The following is a 7,369-nucleotide window of genomic DNA, read 5'->3' on the forward strand; positions in this document are numbered from 1 at the left end:
GATACACCATTCACAAACACAGATTAAACAGTTAAAGTTATCTGATGTTTTGGCCTTAAAATAATTTGGACGGCATTCAGCGATTTCAAAAATGTATTTTACACATAAAATTGTTTCTAATAATTGAATAGCTTTTTTATTTGGATTGATCAGCACTCCTGGCACGTGAGGTCTATATTAATTATCTAGAGTTTTTATTATTTGTACCAAATCTAATCCACCTGGGTAAACAATTCAGTTTCTAGTTTCTACAATTATTGAACATAAATCTTAAACCTGAATTGCTCTAGCAACTCAAAAAATGTTTAAAATATAATCTTTAGTGCATTGTTGTTTTTGAGATTATAGTTTAAAATAATAAGAAGGTTTACAAAAGTTGTTTACAACAAAATCTAGATTAAACGTACTTAAAGCGTGTTACAAATTAAGCTTTTAAGCGTTAATTTTATAATTTTTTAATTTTACAAGATGTTTGTGTTTAATTGTTTAAGCTCCAAAACAGTTTTAACAAATAATTAAGAATTGTTTAAAGATACTAGAAATTCAGGGCTCTTCGCACCCTTCTTTCTAAGCTTCTATTTCAACTTTTAATTGTGGCTTTATCTCTGAACATCTTCTCTTTGTACAGTATAAAACAAAAACAAAAAAAGTTTGCGGATTTCATAATATTTTTTTGCGCATTTTAAAAATTTTTCAAAAATAAAAAACTTTTAAACATAAATTTTTAAAATTTTGATCAGTCATAAACCTTCCCTGGGGTCACGTGATGTCCCACAAAAAATTTGGGCCCGATCGGTTCAGCCGTTTTTACGTTTATTGGATACAAACAAACAAACAAACAGACAAACAGACAGACAGACAGACAGACAAGCCAAATTTATATATAGATTAATATGTTTATAATTTCAATTACTTGAAGGTAAGAACTAATAATTTACATTTCTGAAACTTGTTTAAACTTTCTGAGGCCGTATTTCAAAAATTTAAACCGCGTTGCTGAACCGCCAAAAACTGGTTTCAATTGAGCACCGGCTCAATTCAAGAAACCTATTCCTATCATTGAAAGCGTACAAAAAATCGATATTGCTAGCAATGTGAATGTCATTTGGGTGCTACGGATGACTTACATTCAAATGATGGACTGAATACAATTTTAAGTGGAACCAACCATGTATGATGAGCCGCGTCTAAAATTTAAGACGCGGCTCAAATTCTTTAAATTAGCCCTCTGTGTTAATTGTTGAAACCAAGATGACTCTACATACACATAAGAAACATTTGAGTGACATGGCGGATTCACAACGGTAACCATAAAATCTTCACCTGACCAATATAGATATAATTTCATAGCCTTTATTTTTGCAGATAATTAACAAATGGTATTTTCTACTACAGAATCAATAGAGGAAATCGTCAAAATTAATCTTTCTTTTCAAGCCAGATAAATTTCCCCCCTTCCGCGCATTATTAATATGATACGATAACGGTTGTGAAGGTACCGCGGTGTGAATCCGCCATGTCTCTCTATTAAAGAATGGTTACATGAAACTGCAAAGATATTCCTTTTCCAAGTTCTTTTTCATAAAAAAACTATACAAGATTAAGATAATTTGTTGATTTACTTAATTTTGCTTTTTAAATTCTTCTTTTGTATTAAAACTGTTAGGTTATGGTTTTAAGGAGGGGGGGGATTATGTTGACAGATTTTGCACAATCGATTAAAGAAAAGGCTTCACTCTCTAGTTCTTTAGTCTAGGATTCACAGATTATTAACCCTGGTTATTCAATTCATTTAGTGGGGTAGTAATGACTTTAAATTTTTTTAAAAATGATTTGTCTCTTTTTCCGTTTTTAAATTTGAGAAATTTAGAATAAACTATTTGAAATCATGCAAAGCAAAATTGATTACGTTGTACATAAATTAGTCTTATTCTGAAATCTAATTTACATTTTAATCCTTTTATAAAAATTTGGTACGATTACTTGAAGCTAAAGTAGGTAAGATTAAAAATGTTAATGTTTTAATGTCATAAGACCGTATATTGAATAGGTACTGCTGAAAGAAAGAAATAATGCTTGTATTTCTAATTTGTATTCTCATTACTTAAGGAGCTCGAGGTGACAAACTGGAAAAAATAATATTTTATAAATTTTACTTCCAACTTCTTCTGTCTATTTTTCAGTGTCTTGCATTACCAAAATATCTAAACTATTCGTCTGAATATTACTCACGAATTCTCACGATATGCAAGTATGACTCTAATCAAATAAATAAAAACCTTTTCCTTATATCTGCAACCCCCATAGTAACTAGAGTTATTATCTGAAGTTATAAGATACAGAATATAGTGATATTAATATGTACAGTCCGTACAGTACAGTCAACAGTACAGTCAATTGTACTAGGCCATGTAACTATGTACTGTTTATTGTCTGGTCTATATAAATCATTGTACTGGTTTGACCTGTTATGACCTGTGTACTATATACCAACTGTACTAGACTATTTAACTATGTACTGTTTATTGTCTGGTCTATATAAATCATTGTACTGGTTTGACCTGTTATGACCTGTGTACTATATACCAACTGTACTAGGCTATGTAACAATGCACTGTTTATTGTCTGGTCTATATAAATCATTGTACTGGATTGACCTGTTATGACCTGTGTACTAAATACCAACTGTACTGGACTATTTAACTATGTACTGTTTATTGTCTGGTCTATATAAATCATTGTACTGGTTTGACCTGTTATGACTAACTATTCTATGGTATTTTCTTGCACTGCAAAACTGACTGTTAAGGGGGGTAACCTCATGCAGGGGTAAATATATTCCAACAATATACTTTTTTATTTTTTTTTCTTGTTTTTGTTTTCATTATCAAACTCAATTCAGCGAAAAAACGTAATCAATTAATTCTTCCTGAATGAAAAGTTAAAGTTTAATTTTATAATTTGCTTAAAAATTAACAAACAATGCAGGAATGTTTACAAGGTAACTATTAATCCCTGCTTTTACTTTTTAACTTTCAAGGCTTCTGTCCACTTCTAAACAAGTAAAAGGAGAACCAAGGGAATATTGACTTGATGAAAAGACAATGGTGTTCCTTGTTTTTATAAACAAACTTTGATTAATATTCACCAATAGAGCAGACATAGAAACTAAACAAACTTAAAGGGACTAAGTGACGTAAACGTAATGACCCTTTAACAGTTGCATATCTGAGCAACGATGAAAAAGATTTAAAAAGTGGTGAATTTCAGTAATTTTATTCTGTTGCATAAATTCTCTTTTAAAGAAAAGTTTGTCACAAATTAGAATTTATAATCCTTTTTTCTTTATACAATCTAATGATGTAAACTCTCCATATTTCAAAATTAGATTGTTTTATCTGGCAGAATTCAAAGTTTAAAGGTCTACGGCATTGAGTTGCAAAGATTTGAATTTCATGTTTTTTTATTGTAATTTATTGGAAAAACATTTATTTATTTTGTCAAGTAGTTTTTCACATTTGTTTGTTTGTGTAACTAATAGAAATAAACGAATTCTCAAACTTATTTACATAAGTCAATCTAAATACTTGTAGATATATATGCATAGAGAATAGAATATATAGAGAGGAATTAAAAGAATCTCTCGGTATGTATTTTTTCAGTCCCTTTCAGCTTGAAAGGGAGTTCAATGTGTACAAATCATGTAAATGTTCACAAATTATATGAAGTAGGGAACATTAATACAGTATGTTCCCTAGACTGTCCATTTCAATTTCGATTTTTTTAAACTGTTAAATAAACTTTATAATAAGTTAGGTGAATAAAAACATCATTTGATTTATAGTTATAACGGAAAATCATCGATTGTAAAGTGGAAGGCATAGAGTCTATGTGAAAGGATCATAGGTCAATTATGAAACCAGCCTATTTCATAATTTGGTTTTCTTTTAACAATTATTTTAGATTTTCTATAAAATGATATTCCAGGGCCCAACAGGTTATATAGCATAAATATGTGAAGTACACCTGCAGTATGGAAACAATACAACAAAATGGCCGTTTTACACTTTTTTTCTAGTTAATTCCTCTCTATATATTCTATTCTCTATGTACATATATACATCTTTTGAAAGATATATCCACATACATATGCACTTCTAGAGAAGTTTAATCTACAACTCTTTATTCCAACATAATCCTATTATTAAAAACTTTTTAAATTAAAGTTTATACTAAATGTTATTACCTTAAAGGTGGTACAATTAGTATGTTGGAAAATTAGCTATTTCTCTATCTACTGTTTACACGCAAATCTGCCCCTTTAGTAAAAGTAAATTGAATCTATATGAAGCATAAAGTCTGACTGCGTCAACCTTGTTGCACCGGCTAGTCCTGTCCATAGAGCTATGTACAGTTCAAACTGGGACCGGAAAGGTTGACCCGGCTCGGAAATTCAAATTTACTACGGCTGCCCCTGTTTAGCGGTTAACAATGGTTGTAAGCTGATCAGTCAGAAAAATAGAATAATTAAAAAAAATAAAAGACTCTAATAAGCCAAGAAGATATTGTTAATATCGAAGGGATAAAGACGACGTAAAACCCTTTACTGTCCAGTAACATTATCTGTAGTTGAAGGGACTATCTAGTATCTATATATGCTTTGGGCCCAAATTTTGTGTGGGACCTCACATGACCCCAGGGAAGGTTTATGGATGATCGAATTTGAAAAAAGTTGCCTCTAACAATATTTGATTAAAAAATATTTTGAAAATTCACGATTTTTTTTAAACCGTGAAATTTTGTTTGTTTTTGATTTACAATTTATACAATGATCAAATGATCAAATGATTGAAATAAATGATGGGCGCGAAGCGCTCTAAAAGTCCTAGTAGATGTAAATTCTAGTAACTCTCGTGTTATTTTTAGCGCACGCACGTAGATCCAGGCAGATATAAAAAGTTGCATCAAGTTTTAAAACTGGGTCTACTTTGTAGAGTCTCCACGCATTTGCCTTTGTATAAAAAGCCTTTCTTTTTAAATAAAGTTTTATAGAAGTAATTGGCAAAATTGGCAAAATTGCAACCTTTTGTATCACTGCTAATGTTACCCTTGATTGGTATGCCAGATCAATTAAAGAAATATTTAAAAGCTGTTTTAAAAAATTGGTTATTTTTAATTGTAGGTTCGTTTAGGGGACTTGAAGATTTCATGAAACAGATGAAAGAAGAAAATTGCAATAGTTAAACACTTTCCAAGCAAGAAAAATTTCCCAGTATTGACGACGTAAAGCTTTAAAAATCAACATTATGAATCGGGCTCTCTTTAAAAATCAACATTGTGAATCAGGCTCTCTTTAAAAATCAACATTGTGTGTCAGGCTCTCTTTAAAAATCAACATTGTGAATCGGGCTCTCTTTAAACATCAACATTGTGAATCGGGCTCTCTTTAAAAATCAACATTGTGAATCAGGCTCTCTTTAAAAATCAACATTGTGAATCGGGCTCTCTTTAAAAATCAACATTGTGAATCGGGCTCTCTTTAAAAATCAACATTGTGAATCGGGCTCTCTTTAAATGGAGGGTCACTTGAAATTATAAGAACATAAACATAATTGAAAATATTTCTTACTTTAGGATAATAGTAGGTTGCTGTCCTAGTTACTGAGAACTAACTGAACAGGTTTTATTGGGGAATTCAATGTTGTAAAGGGAATATTTTCTGGAACCAGACAAACAATGAAAAATCAACTAATCTATTCATTAAACCAACAAACTTTTAGATGCATTTGGGTCGAAATATTAAAACTATATAAAGAAATCTGTATGCTAAATGAATATATGTGAACAATTTAAGATTTTGTACATAAATTCTTGATGTAAGACACAATTTACTAATCGTACACAACTTCTTATGGGTATTCAATCGTAGTATACTGTTCTGAATATGATCTATATATTAGTATAGTGTACGAATTTAATGAATTTAAGTCTCGTCTCAAATCCCTCAAAAACCGGTTTCAATTGATCGCCGGCTTAAATATTGAAAATTGAATACAATTTTAAACGGAACCAACCATATTTGAGCCCCGGCTTAATTCTAAGCCGCGGCTCAAATTCTTTAAATTCGACCGTATAACCCTTGTTCTATTGCCATTTGCTCAAGGTCCATCTGCACAGAAATTTTATTCTTTTGCTATATTTACATTTTTTCAGTTCACGTTAAACTAAAGTAATGTGCACGGAAGATTGATATATTATGTGTTTTCAATAATAACTTCTCTTTTAGAAGGTCACACCGTCGTAATGTCGCACAAATTTTACCGTCTCCAGTTTGGAGTGCGTTTTTATAGAGATGAGCTTCGTTTTTGTGCATACTACCGAACTTTTTTATATGAACGACCTGGATTGTTTTAAAGATCTGGGTTTATAAACGTACGAACAAAACAATCTTTTTTTGATTTTTTTGATCATCTTTTTTTTAATAATTTGTTTTTACTCAACGAACGATTTTTCGATTAAACTTCGTTCAGTGAGAAATCGAAAGAGATGGAAAATGAACTGTAATTTTGAGAACTAACAAAATAATTTATAAATGATGAACGAACGAAACGAAAAAGCCGAACCCGCCCATCACTACGTTATCCTTCTATATAGATAGTGTTAGATTAGGCCACTTGATTTGTTGCATCGACCTAGCAGCGTGGCTAGAATAGGGTTTAACGCAATGAATGTAAGGCAAGGAAAGTCATTTCAGTGGTGTACGCATTTTTTGTACTGCAGTGTACTGTCTTTGGGTTCTAATATAAACACAAGAGTAGGGGTGTCACAGCCTGACATGGGATCCATCTTTCAAATAAAAAATCAATGATTTATTCTGGTCATAGGAATTTATAACATAAATTATCAAAATTAAAAAAAACTTTAAGAGAACTGGTTTCAATATGTACACAAAGTATACAAAACAGCAATTGACTTTCCTTGCCTTACATTCATTGGTTTAACGTGTTTCTTGTTTAGAGCAAATACTGCAAGAGGTTGTTGAGATAATTGTGTAATATAATGGCAATCGGGCAAATGGTTACACGTACGGGAACCATTGTCACATTTATGTTAACACATTTATGGATTGAATATAATCTTTCACACTATGTCACAAATAACAGTGAGCAAATTGATTTTCGGGAATAAATTTTCTCAAATTGTTTAAAAAGAAAAATTAAATTGTTAAAAAAGAATAATGAAAATAAAAATGAAAAGAAAATCTTTACTAGAGCCTTGTTAATTTTATCATATGTATATTAAATCATTTAGCATTAATAATTAACAATTATTAGACTTACGTATTTTTCATTTTAAGAGATATTCGAGG

This window comes from Eurytemora carolleeae, unplaced genomic scaffold (genome assembly GCF_000591075.1).
Source record: "Eurytemora carolleeae unplaced genomic scaffold, Eaff_2.0 scaffold269, whole genome shotgun sequence".
In the NCBI taxonomy this organism is placed as follows: Eukaryota; Metazoa; Arthropoda; class Copepoda; order Calanoida; family Temoridae; genus Eurytemora; species Eurytemora carolleeae.